Below are 20,914 nucleotides of genomic sequence, written 5' to 3'. Positions count from 1 at the left end.
TCTACGATCGCCGAACAGTATCCAACAAGGCAAGGCAAAGAGAGATAATTCAGGTATGCGAGCAATGATCCGGGCAGGGGAAAACACAATCCGAAACAGCAAGGCAAAGAGTTAAACCAAGATACACAGGCTAGAATGAAAGCAGGCAAGACTGTGACTAAGACTGTGACTGCTATGATAGGCTCCGTAAGGTATGTGCTTACAATACTCAGCGATCTGAATGAGGAAGTCCATGACTTAAGTAAGGCGTGTGATAGGAATCAGCTGTGTAAACAGTGCTTTCAGCTGTGTGTGTGTCATCAGTGCAATGGATGATGGGAACTGTAGTCCGGGTGGGGGGGAAGTGCAACAGTAGTGTAGTGCAAGAGTCCATGTGGTGAGCAGGTGGCCTCTGGTGGCGAGTGAATGGAAGTTCATAAACTGGATTCGTGACAGTTTCAATTAAATAGCCAAATTTGATGTCCAACAATAAATATTTAAGCTGAATTAATATTTGAATCCAAATGATTGCCATGCCTTGGTCTTACACGATTGGGAAACATGTCAAGGGCCTTTAAAGGGGGCATAACACACACAGTTTCACCCAATCTCATGTTAATCTTGAATACCTATAGAGTAGTACTGCATCCTTCATATCTCCAAAAAGTCTTTAGTTTTATCATATTTATAAAAGAAAGATACAGCTTTACAATTCTCACCGAAAAAAGCAGAGCTCCTGGAGGTGCGCCGTGGGTGGAGCTAAAAAGTGACGAGAACTTGAGTGCTGATCGCGAACAAAACACAGACATTTGATGCCATTTCACTTACCGTCTGCAGTTCTGAATCATGACCGGGATCTTTTATAGCTGAGATCGCTCCATCTTTCAGTACCAAGTGATGTGCAAATCCAGCGTCGAACTGGGCCTTGTTTATAAAACGTTAGTCAACAAACACATTTGTGAAACTCCATTGCTGCCCCGAAAAACAAGCTGCATCCACTGCTTACGTATCGCTGGGTTCTTTTGGGAAGCTGAACAAGGTTATCTTTCTCTTACAACCAAAAACACACTTCTTTGGAGACATTCTTCCCGAGCGAGTCCCGTGCAGCGCAGCCAAATTAAGTGCGTTGATTGCTCTTGCTCTGGTCGATGCGTGCACGGGCGCGTTCTTCCTGGAGAAATGTCTATATAAGGAGTTCCACACTTGTTTACGTCAGCAAGAGCCATGATTGAAATTTTTTTTTCCGAAACTTGTACGAACCCGGAAGGAAGATTTTTGGCACAGAAATACTCCGTCATACTTCCAAATCGTTTTTTGAAACTTTGGCCATGCTTAGCATGAGAATCCAACTCTTTAACCGTGTAAATAACTCTGAAAGCACGGAACAGCATTGTACAGGGGGTACAATGCTGTTACGTGCATTCTGAGTTATTTAATGCCACCTTTAATACCACACACATCTTTTAAATAATGATCAGAAAATAATGTAGTGCCTTTCACCAATGAGAAACCTTTGAACACACTCCCACCCATTACTCTGACCCAATACATGTCTCCCTGACAGGATAGTTTCTAGCATATGAATCTTTGAATCACTGACTCTCTGTCAGACTCAGGGCCCTGTCATACACCTGGCACAATGTGGTGGCAGGTGCAACGCAAATGTTATAATTTTCATGTCCTGCGCCACGTTATTTAAATAGTAAATGCATTTGCGCCCATTTGTGCGCCCATGGGCATGCTGGTCTGAAAACGTGGTGTGTTAAGGTGCATTGTCAGCGCTTTGCTATTTTGAGGCAATGGGATATTAAATAAAGGTCATGTTCAATGAATACATTTAGTAAATTACCTACTGTAAATATTTTAAAACTTAATTTTTGATTAGTAATATGCATTGCTAAGGACTTAATTTGGAGAACTTTAAAGGCGATTTTCTCAATATTTAGATTTTTTGCATCCTCAGATTCCAGATTTTCAAATAGTTGTATCTCAATCAAATATTTTCCTATACTAGCAAACCATACATTAATGGAAAGCGTATTTATTCTGCTTTCAGATGAATGAAAAAAAGAAAAAAGGCCCTTATGACTCGTTTTGTGGTCCAGGGTCACATTTGTGAATGCATTGAGAAAGAATTTATCTTGATGTAATGTCTTTGTGCTCTTGTGTTGTGGACTTAAGTTCTGTTTCTTGTTTTCCCTGATTGTTTGCACCTGTGTCTTATTAGTTTGTTACTCCTGTTAGTATATGTATGGTGCATTCACATCATGTCAGATAGATCGTATTTACGAGTTGAATGCACATAAACGCCACCACAAAGTCGCTATTACGAGTGGGAAACTTGAAATTTTCTTTAATCCCAGAGTTTCCGAGTTGGGGTTGTGTCAGTGAGAAAACATGTCAGATGCAATGGATGCAGCCAAAGACTATAGACAGGTATACAGCATTTGTATTGACAGTAAAATTGTTGAAATTAATAAAATAATTTTTTTTTCGTAATGTAAAATAAAACTATATAAGTTATATATACAAAATATTATATTATTGTACAAAATAAAATATTATATTATATTATTACCATATAATTTATTATGATTCAGTTTACATCACCTTCATAAATTGAGTAAAAACATAAAAAAAGCACAATGCACAAAAAGCACAATGCACAAAAAGCACAAAACACAATGATGCACATTCTTTATTCTATAAAAAAATGTTGAATTTTATGTAGAAAAGTTCAATTGCTATCCTGTTCCGGCCAAAGTGACTTGAACACACATGACGTTGTAATTACGACTTGTCAACTTGTAAGTACGAACGTCCCAGGAGGGACTGCAGCAGTAGCCCTTGTGTTTCTTGAGTTTGTCCTTTGTGCGGATGTTTCATCAGTTGAGCTTATTTCTGTTCCTCGGTTCTTGTTTTTGCTAGTTTCCTTACTTTTGTTATTGTTTACTAAATGCTACATTTGGATCCTGCTTTCTTCTGTCTCTGAGTTTGCCTCACATGTTGTTTGTGTTTGTAAGATTAAATCAGAATGAAAATTTAATTAAAAAAGTTTGTATGCTGAACACTCATTAAATATCATCCTAAATTGTTTTTGTTACGGTGTGTCATAGGAAGACAGAAAGTACAGTTCCAAATCTCTTAATTTAATAATAAACACAGGCAAAATGGTGAAGGAACACGCAACTTAACATAATGTAGAACGGACAAAGGCCAAGGCAGAACTGAGGGTTTAAGTAGAGGAGCAAACAAGGGCTGTATCCGAAATCGCCCCCTATACCCTATTCACTATTCCCTACATTAGTCCACTCATATAGTTCACTTGAAGGAGTGAATGAAAACGAGTGAGTGAATTCGGACACTCAGTGCACCGGAAGGACTGCCGCTTTTGCATAGTTTGCTTCCTGTTAAATAATAATTTGATACGGGCAGCTCCAGTAGTAAGATTGGAGGATTTATCTAGAACTCAGTCACGGAAATTATGTGTAAACCCTAATAGTCAATTTACAATTAATTTGTACCTGTGTTGTATTACGCCGTGGACGAGCGCTTCTAAAATTAATGAATGGATGATTCAGCTGCGGGTGCCATCTTCTGGTGAGACGCAGGAATTCATTCGGCGCGCGACTCTCTCAGTGCATTCTGGGGATTCTCTAGCCGTTGAGTGTACATCGCTTGTACACTTGTTTTTGCGGTGCATTGTGGGATTGAATGAGTGCACTCGAGAACATCCACTATGGTTTCGAACACCACTTAAAATGGCTGTCCCCTCAAATAGTGCACTATCTGAGGGTATAGGGGGCGATTTCGGATACAGCCAAGGAATTTACGAGTTAATTAATCAGACACAGGTGAACAGAATGACAATCAGGAAACTAAGGAAAACAAGGTCACAGGGGAACAGGCAAACTGAAAACACAATGAAAACTAGGACTGCGTTCCAGTTAAATTTTTTATGCCCTTCACTCTGAAACTTCCCTCCGTCTTGTTTACTCAAATGTACATCATTGATTAAGTTGCATGAGTGCCCACTACTGGTAGAACCCTTAGAATGGGCTGAACTGCATGTCCTAAGCCCTTGATCACTTAGAATTTGCTATGGAGTTGGTTTATTGTTTAATTTTTTTCCCTTACGAATTAGTTTGGTGCAGCATTCTGTATGCTTGGGCTGAAAAATTAAATAAAAAATATTATATATTATAGAGTTGTTTGGGGTGGCGATAAATTAAACGCGATCTGTGATGACGTCAAAATCGTGTTTGCATTGTGGTCTGTGGAGTGGCTTGAAGTGTGCATATGATGCAGACTTGCTCCTTTTGTCAAAATAGAGGGGTCGAGGGTTTGTCCATATAAACTTACCTCGTTCACTTCACGAAGTGGAACAAACTTCAAAATGGCAGCAGGGATTCCCCCGAGGGGAAGTGCTTAGGAAAGTTCACGAGTGTGTGTCTAAAAGTGGAGTGGAATGCCGCCTAGGACAAAAACCAAACATAATCCTGACAGTTTTGCACTCATGTTTTGTTTATCTACAAATTTTCTTCATTAAATAATATTATATTGTTTACATTTATTTAAGGAATAATCTACATTGCAGTTAGTTAGTAAGTACAGTTACTTACAGTTTCTCAGTATAATCTACAGTTTATGGCTAATTAAAACTGAACAGTTTTCTAATTTGTGTTGTTGCTTCGCTGATGGACAGCTGCAGTGTCTTATATTTTACAGCAGGTGGCAGTGTATTGTACTAATGACTGTGTGTGTGTGTGTGTGTGTGTGTGTGCATTTTAGGTGACCATTCTACGAGGAAATGATGGGTTTGGCTTCACCATCTGCTCTGACTCGCCTGTTCATATACAAGCAGTTGATCCAGGCAAGAACTTTGTCTGGTGTGTGTGTGTGTGCCAGAGGATACTGCTGAACTGAAGGCTCAGCATTTGTGGTATTTATGGATAATGGATCATTAATCTTTATGGTCAAATATGGGTCACTGTGTGTGTGTGTTAGGCCACATAACTCACAGCTGATTAACACTCACTGCCATGTCACTATTTAAAGTGTCAGAATATCACCTGTATAATAGATACAGTCACATAAATTGTGTATGAGTGTGTTTGAGTACCTGTCAGGCCACATGAGTCACAGCTGATTAACACGCACTGTTATGTCATTTTATTGTGTGTGTGTATCTTCTCAGGTGGTCCAGCGGATCAGGCCGGTTTGCAGCAGTCAGACACTGTGTTGCAGTTAAATGGTCAACCCGTCAAACACTGGAAGTGTGTAGATCTTGCACATGCTATTAGGTACAAATAACACTCTTTATATTCAGCGCATAGACCACAGATATTTTGTGCTTATGTTGTAATGCCTTTTTTGATAATACAGTGAACAAAATATTTTACATAGGAAAGGAACTTCTTTTCAATTATTTTCTCTTTATAATAAGTTCCCATTAGTTAACATCTATAATGTTTTCTCAGTTAACATTAACTTTGTTTAATAAATCCTTTAAAAGTGTTTTTAGTAACACTTTACTTATGTATAGACTTTATGAATACCTTTATATTGCATTATACATAATGTACGTTGTAATGCATTATATCTTTTCATTAATAATTGCTACCAAAGTTAAAATCCATTATAATATTTGCAAGTTTGTTTGTTGTGTGTGTGTGTGTGTGTGAGTGGGTGATGCATTATTCTTTCTAGAGGTGTATGGATGAATACAATGAATGGATAAGTATTATAATGTATTATAATTGTGGTTATAATTATTCATGAGATCATACATTGCATTATAAGGTGCATTATAAATAAAAGAAAGTTCAATGTGTTGCAAATGAAAAACAAAACAACAACAAAAAATATGCAAATAGAAAAATATACCTGCAAATTAAGAAAACATCTTCATGTGTTTGACAGCACATGTGCTGCAAATATTCGCAACACAAATAAATACAGAAACTGCAAAAACAGAAACGTTGTCGAAACTGTGTCTTATTGCGCTTAAACTGTCAAATACACACATTTATGTTAAAAACACACATAAGTTACAAAAACACTATCGGTTATGTCTGTGAAGGTAAACGGCTGGTAATGTTTGACACAGTTTGCCAAAGCGAACTATCCGGAAAAGTTTGCTCATGCTGGTAAACACCTTTGCAAAAGCAGTGTCTCAGAACAAGCCATTCACAGAATCCATAAAATACGATGTCACATTTTACAGGCCCTGTCCACAACTGTTGACACTTACTGCCATATTAGCAGAGACCCTGCCCTGAGTGAGCCCCACACAATCTGCCATGTTTATCTTCATGCTAGAATAGGGGTGTGCGATATTGAAAAAAAAAAAATCTCAATATTTTTTTGGATTTTTTCGATAACGATAATCAGATGATATTTTGCGGAGTGTGTTAATGTGCTGATATCTGACTACCACGGACAGCTGCAGTTTTTGATATTCACCATGTGGTCAGTTCACGTCAGTGATTAATTAATCTTTTCATTTGTTTAAATTTATTTTTACCTTTTAATAAAGCAATTTGTTTTCTAAAAGTGTATATCTTTTGAGTCAAATTGTTACATGTAATCAGTCAATTAAGATAATACACATATAGGCTGTTACCAAACAATTGAAACCAGTATCATTAAAATTAATCTTTGGAGAAGTTGCATCTGAAGTAGATGTATTTACACACTATAATGCAGCTCAGAGGGACATGGAGTGCTTTAACCAGTTACAAATGCATATTTGTTGACATTTTAAAGATAAAACATTGAATACTTATATTTAAAATTATTTAAAAAATGAAAATAGACTTTAAATGTAAAATTAAAACCACCAGCAGGTAGCAGAAAGTCACTGCAAGTGAGTCAATATTGCGACTGAACCGAATCATTTAACGGTCGATTCATTCAGGAACTAAGCACTGTCATGTTGCTCAGAGACGCAAAACAGTGCTGTAGCTGTTTGGAATTATTTTTTGGCAATATGGATTCTAAAGCATAAGTCTCTTAATATTTGCTTATTGAACTGCTTTATAAAATCAATATCACATTTGTAATCATGCTTATTTTTTAAGAAAAAACGACATGAGACGTAAATATACACATTTTCTGCTCCCATATCTTAATTTTTGCGATCATTCTTAATGCATTTTAATGAATCATGCAGTGAAAGAACACACTCTAAATATTCACATGCACTGTTTAACGGCCTCATCACCACGTAACGTTAGGCTAATGTAAGCATGCATTCGTAGGTGTTTTGTTTTTGGTTTTTGCAAAATACTCAATAATGTCAAATTGCACTTCGTTAAAACAACAATTACAATATCGCAGATGATGTATATCACACACCCCTATGCTAGCGCATTTAAAAGCAGCATTCAAGTAAGAAATGTCTTCTTAGGAGAGTACTCACACTAGGCGATCTGAACCGTGCCTGAGCGTGTTTGACCCTTAAAGCCTGGTTCATTTGACTAGTGTGATCAGTTTCAATCAGTAATCTGTTTGTTTAACCGTCCCTGGCTTGGTTGGAAGAGTTAGGCCAGAGCATGTAGTGTGAGTGCTAAGCACGAGTGCAGGACGATTGCATGAACATTCCTGAGTGGCAAAAGTGATTGATCTGTTAAGCAATATATTGTGAGAGGGCCACGAGTCACCGCGTCTCAAAGGACTCAAAATAATAAACCACAAATTTAACAATATGAGTGAGAGCGCTTCTCTTTCTGGTTACTTAAAAACAGTTGCATCATAATTCATAATAACTTATGCTGCCTTCACGTGCTATCGGAAACTTCTTATTCCCCACTTATGAAGTTGTGATTACGAGCTCAATGCATTCAAGTGATTTTTGTTCAGTACAATAAAATTTAATATTCCATTGGTTGATAACCATAAACATTCACTGCGCTAGACAGTTAGCTTGCTAACGATTCTGGAATTTTTGTCGAATATATGCTTATTTCACTGTTGATAATACATACAATATGCTTAAAATGATTGGTCTTGTATATAAATAGGCTCTACTTAAAGGCAGGGTAAGCAATTTCTGGAAGGCAATGTTGATATTTGAAATCACCAAAACAAACACGCCCCTGCTCGAAAAGGGTCTCGCCCCTATTTTGATAGATCCGCCCCCCAAGTATGTAGCCTACGCAACCCAGGCAATGATTAGTTCTGCAAAACATAAGCCACTTTTCCACCTAAATTACCTGGAACTATATGTCCCAGGAAATGTTTCCCCCCAGACCTGTTGCTGTCTGAGTTTCCATCGTGGTCTACCTAGAAGATTAGGCAAATAGTCTGGTGTTAGGTCTGCGCGCGTTTCTTTTGCTGCGTTCCAGGCAACATGTAACCCGTGTTTTTCCAACCTTCTACCCATGAAAGTACACTGGAATAGCAGTCAAACCCGTGACTTCCCACCCGTGAACTCGTACTAGATCGATGTACTCCCAGTTACCATAGCTATATCACCCTGCAGGCCAAGACTGGTTGCCCACTGAAGCTAAGCAGGGTTGAGCCTGGTCAGTACCTGGATGGGAGACCTCCTGGAAAAACTAGGTTGTTGTTGGAAGAGGTGTTAGTGAGGCCAGCAGGGGGTGCTCACCCTTTGGTCTGTGTGGGTCCTAACGCCCCAGTATAGGGACACTATACTGTCACAAAGCACCATCTTTCGGATGAGACGTTAAACCTGACTGAGGTCCTGACCCTCTGTGGTCATTAAAAATCCCATGACACTTCTCGTAAAGAGTAGGGGTGTAATCCCGGTGTCCTGGCCAAATTCCCTCCACTGGCCTCTGACCATCATGACCTCCTAATAATCCCCATCCACTTGATTGGCTCTATGACTCTATGACTCTCTCTCCTCTCCACCTGTAGCTGGTGTGTGGTGAGCGCACTGGCACCATTGTGCTGTGGCTGCCGTCGCATCATCCAAGTGGATGCTGCACACTAGTGGTGGTTGAGGAGAGACCCCCCTCATGACTGTAAAGCGCTTTGAGTGTACAGCAATACACAAAGCGCTATATAAATGCCTCAGTCATTCATTCATTCATTCAGTCATAGCCTGCGAAACAACAATGGCAGCCCCTACAGATGCATTTCCAAATATACAAATAACATAAAATAAAAGGTTCAACAGCTTCTCTTGCCTTATGTGCCATTTTTCCTCCTCCGTTTCCCTCAAAATTGGTGATAGAAATTATTGTAAATGAGCACAAGCCCCGTACGGTCCACCATGCTGGTTTCTTTACATCTAGCTACAACAATTACTTGTGCTCAGGCAGTTTGGTGTGACTTGCCTGGAACGCTACAAAGTCATGAGTCGTGGTTTGAAGTCATGATTTATGGCTCAAAAACGCAGCATTAATACCAAGTACGCAAATTTTGGACTTGCATCCTCGGTAGCTTGGGAATGTGAACTCCAGCGGACGGAACGACGCAAGTCCGGTAATTCTGCAAAGAGCAGCGTACTTGATAACGTCAGTCAGCTCGCCTGCTGCAATCTTCCTCACTGTATTTACAGACGAAATATATCAAACATTGCCTCTTTTCATTTTCATTTAAACATATTAATAGAAAAATAGAATAAAGACCAAAGATTACCTGTTAGATTTACCCAAAACAAATGATATCTTATGTTTATCCACTACAGAGACATCAGAGCCAGCGGCAAATGTCAGAAGGACTAGCCAAGGTTATACTCCTCTCTTCGTGATACATGAGCACTGAGCGCCCGGTGATCGCGTGGAGCTCACGTATCCGAAATCGGTGAAGTACATTTTCAAATAGGCGCTGTTTTTTATAAATAAACCGCAGATTTGAGTTTTAAACAACTACATTCTTTCCTGAAATACACGTGTCCAGTGTAGGCAGACATTAGCTGTTGCGTCGTGGCGCGTCCGGTGTAGACACAGTGTTACTCACCTATCGAGAAGAAACAAAGCAACCTCGGCGTCCGATTGCAGGCCTTCCACTCCTTGAGTTCTCTCCAGCGCTGGAAAGCTGATCCGATATTTACAAGGGTCCTACTTCTTGCCTTATCGTTCCGCAGTCGTTTTCCTCTTTTTGTATTTTATCCGCCATCTCTGTCTTCCTGTCGCTCGGCTGTTCACTGAATGCTCTCTCCTCCACATCACGAGTAGACACACCCCTTACTGCTGATTGTTTTGGTATTCGGCCCCGACTTTTCAGCCGAGTTTTCTAAAACGTTTTTGAAAAATTACATACCCTGCCTTTAAACAACAAGACAAGGTTGAAAAAAACATTGACAGCAGTTCCTGTTCAATTTCTGATTAGGAAATTTACGATAATTCTGATAGCACTTAAAGGCAGCATAAGCAGGCCAGCGGGGGAGTGGGGAGAACCGCGCTTGGGCTCGGTTCAAGGCAACCGTTCCTAGTGTGAGTACACCCTTATTAAAGCTATAGATGTTATTCAGTCCAGAGCAGTGAGTGATTTTCTGATTTTATTTTATTGTTTGGGTCATATTATTAGCATAGACAGCAGTGTACTGTATAGTACCCTGCTGTCACTTAATACACAGATTTAATACAAACAAACGTTGTTTCTGATTTTGTTCGAAATTGTCACAGCAGTTTGTTCTTTGCTTTCCGAAAAAGTTCTGACTGGTTAACACCTTTAAAATACCATTGGTCCATGGTCATTATGTAATAAGAAGGTGTGTACTTTGGCTCCGCCTTCTTTGATCTGGAAATCTTCCAAGCTAAGGCAGTGCACATAAACTCAGTAATTGTGAGTCAGCTCCTCTCTATGTTTGCTTCTCTTTCTCTTTATGCTCTTTTATCTTTCACTCTCTCCAGAAATAGTCTCAGTGAGATAACTGTGGTAGTTTGGCGTACGGGACCTTCTGTTAAGACCAAATTCGAGGGGTTGATCCATCATCCTCCTTACAAGTCTTCTAACTATGACACTCCAGTTTCCCCGGCCAAAGCCAAAAGGGGGGACAAAACGCCACCACTTCCCCCTCTGCCCGCACATCACCGCACCAGCCGTAGGACTGTAGTCAACAGCTCAGAGGGAGTGGGTGGTGGAGGGAGTGGAACGGGAATCCTTTGGGGAGAACAGAGGACTGCAGTAGATGGCAAGACAAGCACTCAGACACTTAGAGGGACGCGTGTGAAAGCATCAAACGGGGACAATTATATCATCCTGTCACCTATTAACCCTGGAAGCCAGGTAGACAAACGCATTGTTCATCAGTATGGGATCTCATGGCTGCTTAATGTCTCAATATGATGTCAAATTGTGATCAGTGATTTCCATGTGTAATGTCTGCTTTGTGAAAAGATGTGGAAAGCTCTTTTTTACAAACCAAGTAAGCTGCCTTGCATTCTACTGTTTACATAGACAATTGTTTGCCAATTCTGGTCCCAGAGGTCCACTGTCCTGCAAAGTTTAGTTTCCTAATCAATCACACCAGAAAAAATCTAACCAAAATCATCAGGATTACTTGACAATTACAGGCAAATGTGTTTGATTAGGGATAGAGCTGAACTCTGCATGTCTGTAAGGCAAAAATTGTAAATAAAACCTCATCAGTGACACGTTTGTAACATTTGTATACTAAGGCAGGAACACATAGTGCCACACAAATAGCGCTCGGAAAACCCAACTCAAAATTGTTTCCAAAATAATTTGAGTTTACACATTTACAGGCCTTATTAACAGTTTACACCTTTCACATTGCCTGCTTAATCAGTCCTGTGTTATGTAGCAAAAACTAGGATGCAAGTGTTTCAGCAATAAGATATCTGTTAACAAGGTTGTAATAATTCTCATTTACAAACACCCGACAATCATTTCATAATTTATAACTATATTTTCTGTACGAATGAAAATGCTGCCAGTGTAAAAGCACAACACAGTTTTCTTGACATGCTTTTTATGGGTATGGTGTGAAAAAGGCTAAGCTTATTTATCTTGATTCATTAAAGTATGTAGAAAATCCCATAGTATATCTTAGTGTAATTTGTCTCAGTGTTTTCACTGACTGACTCTTCTAAATTTTCAGGTATTGGGCTCTGTCTATGGAGACAAGCACAGAACATTAAGTAAGTCCCCTAATGGCTTCCTAGTGCATTATTTATTCATGGTATATTGCAGTGGTTAAGGCTCAGGGATTTGGAAAGTTACTAGTTTGGGCTCAGTGTATGAATGGATCGATTGACATATATATTACTAAATATGTAAAACTTTAATGCTCATTACATGCATTTCTGTCAATGCCTAGACTGGTCTACAACACTACAAGGAGAACTTTGATTACAACTGACCCCATGCCAGAAACAGTTAAAACACTACCAGATGACAGTGGTAACATTATAATTGATATTTTAATGTATGCATACGGTAAACATGCTCTGTCTACTGTATCACAGGACCAACTTTATTAAAAGGAAAACTTGGGAAGAGAGGGAGGACAGATCCATGATATAGACCATGGCAAATATAAGTGGATTCCCATTCAGTAACCAGTGCCTTTCAGAAACACTCTTTAACCAAACACACTTGTCATTGCCTACCATTTGTATACGGCACGGTACGGTTCACTTTTTTTTCACTGGGTACAGTACTTGGTTCCTGGTAATTTTTTCAGTACCTCCTCAGCTGAGGTTCCAAGCGAACCGTACCGTTACCAAAACGTGACGTATAAATTCTACTGATCACTGATTGGCTGGAGAAAATTGTCATTGCCTGCGTCATTGAACTTGTGACACGAGACACAACAGACCCGTTAGATTTAAATCGGCACAGCCAGCGAATGTCCTTGAGCATAGAAATAGCCCTTTAAAAAGATGCAAAAACATATTCAAAATACAGCACACCAGGCTCTCGTCTGAGGAACAATACAAAGTCAAAACCATTTCAGCACACAGAATTGTTGAACAATCGAGGAGGCTGGAATGTTGTCCAAATAGTGCCAAAGACTGCATGGGGCAGCCCCTGAAAATAAATCTAGGCAGTCTTGCTCGAGGGCCATACATGAAGCTTCTACCTCTCTGACTGTGGATGGGAAAGAACACAATCTGAACAAAAAACAAAGCAGTGAATCAGAATCTGGTGCAAGCAGATCCCCCCTTGGCGATTTATGTATGCCACCATTGCCATGCAGTCCATTCGGATCAGGACATGAAAGTCCTGTATGTCTGCATAAAAACTCTTATGTGCCACTTTATATGAAACTGAGTGTGAGCACCTATCTAGGTGCCAAATACTGCACAGGGATCCCTAGCCTGAGATTGATGCAACTGGCATGATGACTTTGCACTTGCATTTTTTCTAACTTCCCCGCTCCTTCGGGGAGAAGTTTCAAAAGGTGTTTAATCTGACTGTGAACATCCATATGGACACTTGGAGCCCAAAGTGGGGAGCAGGTTCCATTAGACAACTCAACGGATTCATAAGGAGAGGATGATGCAAAGTGTGGGTCATGTCAATTCATCCTTATACTCCTCATGCTCCTTTTGCATGATTTGCTTGTGCTGTCCACTGGGTGCCACAGAGGTTGAATACTGGAAGGGGAATGGTTGGGCTCCTGCTTCAACTTGGAAAAAAATAAAAGTCCTGAAGATTCTGAGCTTTGATGAGTGCTGCCACTAAAATGAGTGCTGTACTCACTACTTCAATTATAGATAATGCAAGTTAAAGCTTAAATAGTGGGCGGAGCTGCTAGTGAATTGGTGTGGTGTTATGCAGGCTTGATAATCAGAATCAGAATGAGCTTTATTGGCCAAGTATGTTTACACATACGAGGAATTTGTTTTAGTGACAGAAGCTCCACAGTGCAACAGAGAGACAGCAACAGGACAGGACACAGATAATAAAGAAAAATGCAAATATCCATATAGGCAATGTACAAAACAGCAAAAACACAATATATAATATAGACAATTATGTGTGTACAGGTCTGATATGTGCAAATGAAAAAAAAAAAAAAAAGGGTTTGTTTGGGACGGGGATGATGGTGGAGCGTTTGAAACATGAGGGGACTTCACACAGCTCCAGTGATCTGTTGAAGATCTGTGTGAAGATGGGGGCCAGCTGATCAGCACAGGTTTTTAGGCAGGCTGGTGGCACACCGTCTGGGCCTGGTGCTTTCCTTCTTTTGTTCTTCCTGAAGACCTGGCACACGTCATCTTCATTGATTTGAATTGTAGGTGTGGGGGAGAGGGGGGTAAATCGCCACTCCTAACGTATCATAAAAGTGACAAACCAAAAAGGGAACTTACTGAGAGCACTTTGAAAGCTGCTATAAACTATTTTTGTGCCATTGTGCATTTTAATCAGGGGAGTTTCTTGCCTTTAATCATTACTGGAGCACCAGCACCTTTCCAAAGGTGTCTCCATATTTTGATATTCTTTTTTATATACTTATATGGATACAAAATCTTACTACCTTTAGTAGAGTTGTTTACAGGCTGCATGCACAGCTGTGCCACTGATGAAACAATAGAAGACATTTCCAAGTTTAGTTTCTTAAAATGCACTTAGGTAAATATTCAGCTTGTCCAGTGCTCTTTTTGTTTTCTGTTTTATAAATTATCTTATTACTATTTCAATGTGAGAAACCACAGGAAATGATTCAGTGTTCGAATAAACTCCCCGCATGAATCAAGCTGAATCACAAACAATTTCAGATCTTTTTGCAAACCCTATTTGGCTGATTAGAGCAAGTAAGCAAGTAAGTAAGTAAGTAATTGTATTTGTATAGCACTTTTCATACATAAAATGCAACTCAAAGTGCTTCACAAGCATAAAACAATAGTGAGAGTGATTCATTAGCGAATATGGAGTCGAATGAATCGAAAATATATTCTCAGGTCATTATATGGTAATCTCCATTGACAGAAAATAATTTAACAGAAAAATTATACTAGGGCACAGCGGTATTTCACTGGGGCTTATGCACCAGTAAAAAGAGGCTGGAAACACCTTTCATCTTCCATTGTTTTTGCCAAAAAAAAAAAAAATTGTTACATGCAAAACTCACATTAGAGAGCTGTGATAAAGTTTTCATCAGGTAACCTGTTTGCAGTGTCTAGGGTTGTTGTATTGGCTCTTTTATACTAAGGGAAACCACAGAAATAGCTTTTTATTTCCATCTGTTATCTGACTAAAATCTCACCTAAAATCTCACCTTACTTTCTACCAGGTGGCCAGATGTTCCCCACACCTCAGGCATCTGTTCCACCCCCTACAACTGCTAATGCTCAGTCAGCCCCTGGACTGGCAAGCAGAACATGTTTTCTGCGTCGTTCTGCCAACAGCAAATCCAAAACACAGCACAGCGGAAACTACCAACAAAACTTTGCCAACTACCAGAACTGCACAATTGTGAGGTCACACATGCCTCATGCCAACTATGGTACCTACATTAAAGTGACACCCAAAATCCTCATCTTCCCCATCTTTGTGCAGGTAAATCTCCCATATCTTCAAAATAAATACAAGCAATAAATAAAACAAACTACTGAGATCTAGTAGTGACCTATTCTGAGACTTTTCTAACCACAAAATGGTTTGCTTGTTTTTCTGCATTCCAAGTTACAGAGTAATATTTCAGAAAATAATGTGGTAAGAGATGGTATGTTTACTGGGTTAAGTACTCTGTAAAGAGGTTCAGCAGTTCGCATATGTTAGTAGTGATAGCGTTTAGTTAGTAGTAGTAGTGTTTCTTCTATACCCTTCTTCAAACATGGAGGTAATATTATACAGTAAATGTTATACAAGTTAAGACAAAAGTTGTTTACCTTGTAAACTGATTAAGAGTCTGTTTCTTTCTCTTCTAAAGCCTGTAGATCTGTGTAGCCCAACCAGAACACTGATTATCTCTGAAGAAATTATTTTATATGAGAGCAAGCATTTTTCTATCAAGGTAAGAGACGCTCTGCATATTGTGAATGTGCATTTAGGGCATTTCACGCTTGATTATAGAAATTTATAAATGGGGTCAAATAATTTTTACTGGGATACAATGGACTTTATTGGTAATTTCATATTTATCTCTCTTTTCCCATCTTGATAATGTCTAGTGTACTCTCTTCTGTCCCTACTCAAAAGAGAGATTTAGTCTTTCTTTTTGTCATGCTGGGTCTCTCTTTTACAGTTTTACTTTAAAGCTTTATTGGTGTGATAGTCAGAATTTAAACGGGTCATGAGTGCTGTCACGATACCAAAATTTCGACTTCGACAAAAACATAAGTAATTGAATAATAGATGATCCAAATGGAGGTTATAGTTATTTTATCTATAAAAAAAGCATTTTATCACCCTTAAAAAATAAAACAGAATTTTACTTTTATTTTATTTTTTTATCAAATTCTGTGAATCTGTTTTCCATTTATTATCTGGATTCCATTTTAATAGTTTCATAACATTTTAATTAGTCAAAAGCAAATCTAAATAATTTATAAAGATTAATGAGATTTTCTGAAAAAAAATTATTTATTTTATTATTTAAATAATTTTTCTTCTGGTAAATATTCCTAAAATATTATTTTAATAATGTTTTTATTTATAGCACTATCATTACATTAAAGGAATAGTTCACCCAAAAATGAAAATTTGATATTTATCTGCTTAACCCCAGAGCATCAAAGATGTAGGTGACTTTGTCAACACAAACAAAGATTTTTAACTCAAACCATTGCAGTCTGTCAGTCATATAATGTCAGTCAATGGGACCCACGGCTTTGAGATAAAAAAACGAAAACAAACATACACAGACAAAATCAAATTTAACCCTGCTGCTCGTGATGATACACTGAGGTCTTAAGACACGAAACAATCTGTCTGTGCAAGAAACTGAACTGTATTTATATAATTTTTTACCTCTGATCCACCACAATGTCCAACTGTTCTGAGCGCGTTCACAACATCTGGCGCGTGATGCGTCAACGTGCTCTTGCATAGTAGATGCATGCGCGGAAGCGATCTAAACAATGAGTGATGTATACGTGCGACAGATCGCTCCTGCGCATGCATCTACTATGCCAGAGCATGTTGACGCGTCACACGCCGGATGTTGTGAACGCGCTAAGGATAGTTGGACATTTAAGGAGCATTTAAAGCAACATGGACTAAAAAAAACAGCTTACTGAAAACAGAGCTGATTTTGACCGGGTGAAAAAAGGTGTTTTTTATACTGCCATTAAGAAAGTATGTAATATACTTTTTATTAAGAACCTAAAGAATCATATCAACTTGTGGAAAATGGGCATCCGATGACCCCTTTAACAAATTAAATCATTATTTAAAAACTGCATTTTGTATTTACTCCAATTATCTTTGTTTTATATTAAAATTTGTTTTATGATCTGAATCTATGCAAATATGCAAAAATTTAAAATAAAAAAACAGGAAGGGGCAAAAACCTTTTCACGGCACTGTATATCCCATGGGGGAAGCCTCACCACACATGGAGTGTACGTCTGTGCGGAACACTGTTGCTTTAGCAGTAACATGATGGGGACACAACACAAGGTTGGGACTATACTCCTGTGGTATTGCTGTAAAAATTAACTTTAACCATTGATGCTTCATAGCCTCGTCCTTTGGCAGTAAAAAATAATGGATTTACCCTCACAGTGCAGAGCACAGCATCTTCTCAACATGATGCAATCCACAAGAATCCGCTTCGGTATTTGAGGGAGGGGGGATTCAAGTTTTTGCGGGTCTGCGCGCACAACAAAGTGGGAGGGCAATATGCTAATATTTTATGCTGATGTCAACATGAAATGGCTTGGGATTCGTTTTAAAAACGACTTGTATAAATAATTCAGAGTCTACTCTTTTTTTTGAGAGACAATAACTTTATACACAGCGCACTTTCATATGTAAACTGTTACACACTGCATGAAAGGTAATTTTCAAAAATCCATAACAGGGGCACTTTAAATCAAATCATGTAGAACAGAAATATTTGCTGTGGGATAATGAAAAAAAATGATCAAATCTTAAAATCTTTCTCACTTTGTCCGATATGGAATGGGGTTATACTGAATTGTTTTCTGTATAAAATACATATTGATTATACCGTCCTCAATAGTCAAGTCAAGTCTGCTTTATTGTCAATTCTTCCACATGTACGGCACATGCATACAGAGAATTGAAATTGCGTTACTCTCAGACCCTTGGTGCATACAGTTAACATTTAAAACACTGACAGTAGACGCTCAAATACAGATAAATACAGTTTAAACGTATGTACATACAACTATACAGATATACAAATTAGGACATTGTAGAAAAATAAAGAAAGAGATAGATAAAGTGGCATAAGGCACATGGCAGAGTGCAAACCAGTTAAATAAAACACAACTGTGGAGATATATGTGTATATGTATAGAGTGTATATATATAGTGCAAGAGGAGCTTATCAGTCTGAGGACATTGTAGAAAAATAAAAAGGAATAAATAAAGTGTCCTGGGGATGTGGGAAGCTGGGGGGTATCAGAGTTCAGTGTTGCATGGGGTAAAAGAGGGGAGGTGGGAGTTCAGCTTCCTGACAGCCTGATGCCTGATGTATGAAGCTGTCCTTCAGTCTGCTGGTCCTCGCCTGGAGACTCCGCAGTCTCCTCCCTGATGGCAGCAGACTGAAGAAGCTGTGTGTCGGGTGGGTGGGATCACCTGCAATGCGGAGGGCTTTGCGGGTGAGGCGGGTGCTGTAGATGTCCTGTAGGGAGGGGAGAGTGTAATTTGTAATTTCTAAGCTTTTTTTGTTATATTTTTGTTCAACCCCTTGAATTAAGCCTTACAGTCTGCGCTTCAATTTCACCTTGATTGTTTCATTTTAATTCTATTCTGGTGGCATACAGATCCAAAATTATGAAATTGTGTCAGTGTCCAATTATATATGGACCTAACTGTATATCACTTAGTATGTGTGTGTATATGTATATATATATATATATATTTTTTTTTTATGACTAAAACCATGACCTCATTAATTACAAAATGCTTGTGAAAATTCAATTAACAATTGAAAGACATTTCAACAAGGCCATCAACCTCATTAACAAGCTCTCTAATCCATCATACCTTTTGTTGTAAACTATTTACCTATCTGTAAACTAATGTAACCCCCTAATTGGACTTTAAGTTACCAAGCCAGAACAGAAAAGATGCATGAGAAGGCAAATAGATTAATGTGATGGAGTAAAGAAATGTTATATAACCTTTACCTAGAAGGATTCTCAAGCCAAGAATTGTATTCCATAAAGAGAAGACCTGAAAATTTCACACTGATGAGTAAGTGTTTTATAATCCTTACCTAGGGCCAAAATCTGACCTTCATTTACTAATACAGCTGGCAGGCTATATTTCATGTACTGAAGAAAAAATGACCAGAGTCAGCATCTGGCCAGAGTGGTTCTGTCACCTGAGGAAGCACAGAGTATTTTTGCTTCATGCCCTTTGTGGATATTGTGGAATGAAAAAAAAAAAAAACAATATATTAAAAATTCAGCATGCTGTAATCAGCAGATTTTACCAGTCTGGAATGGAGCAGGACTTCAGGATTTAGATAAGTCATGCATCATTTATCCAAAATTTTGGAGTCCTATATATAGTAGCCTAAACACAATCCCATTTTCTGTACTTTCATTGTGGTAAGTTAGACTCTTAGGCTAATGATTTCATGTTAACAGGTTTATATGATATATATCTCATCTTTCAGATGTATATACCTTCAGTGTAAGGCTGAATTTCCTGATAATATTCAATTTAACAATTTTCACAACAAACAACCATCATGCAATAAAACAATAAACCCACTAATCTGGAGAAACATCTCATAGAAAGAGCATAGGCATTGCCCAAAACTCTCCTTGGCCATCTAGGAGTCTTTCCTCCTGACTCAAGTCAGGAGAATATCTTATGCCACAGATAATTTATCTTGTAAATCCATGTCTGTCTGTCACTGAAGTAGGAACTACACTCTTTATTAATCCCAGAACACACCAAGGCGACAGTCAGCCGTCGAGTGTCGGCTTGGTATGTCAGGGCAACTTTGAACCCAGACGCTGCCGATGTGAGCGACCCCACAGTCTGCTTTCGTCGCCAATAGTTCGCCGGCGTTGGCTTGGTGTGTTCCGGGCTTTATGAGCGAGAAGTAGGTGACCAAATTAAGTGTATTATTTGGTCCCTAATGAACAAATAATTGAAGAGTAAAGGAATACAAGAATATTCAAATTATCCAAACAGAAACAGAACTAAACTGATAAATGTCTCAGTCTGTGTTCTATATAGTATAAATGTGGGTCATGCCATTGGATTCCAGCTTTGGGCCAATGGGTGGTCCTTACATCAGTGCCAGGCCAAGAGAACATATATAAAAGAAAAGAAAACATACCATCAAAAATGTACGTATTTAGAAGTATTACAAAACAAAAATACAGACAAATTTATTCTACACAAACATTTATTCCCATATCATTTCACATGGCCTATAGACTATGGAATTAGATATAACAGAGTTAATAATCGTAAGGTTTACCACAATTACTGTGTGATGGTAGATTATTTCACCAAGTGGCCTGAATTGTATCCACTCAAGACCAAAAGTTCATCCTTTCAAGAAACCACAGAGTTCATCCTTGATTTCTCAAACAGTTTGGTGCACCAAAAAGACATTTGACAGATCGCAGAAGAGAATTCAAAGTATATAAAACACTCTATTTAACAGTCTTGAAGTAAATTCAAAGGGATTACCTACTTGGACAGTATGGGAGGGTCCTGTCACTCTGCTCGGTCTAGTTCTATAGCTCATATTTGTGAATTGTTTCCTGCCTAACATTGCATGCCACCTGAATTCTTCAGGGATGAATAAGGCTACACAACCTTTAGGGAACACTTTTTATTTTTTAAGTGTTCTGTTTATTACAATGTCACAAGCCCATGATTATCCACA

The sequence above is a fragment of the Barbus barbus genome, assembly GCF_936440315.1.
Source record: "Barbus barbus genome assembly, chromosome: 5".
Lineage (NCBI taxonomy): Eukaryota > Metazoa > Chordata > Actinopteri > Cypriniformes > Cyprinidae > Barbus > Barbus barbus.
Note: the sequence above shows the minus strand (reverse complement) of the source record.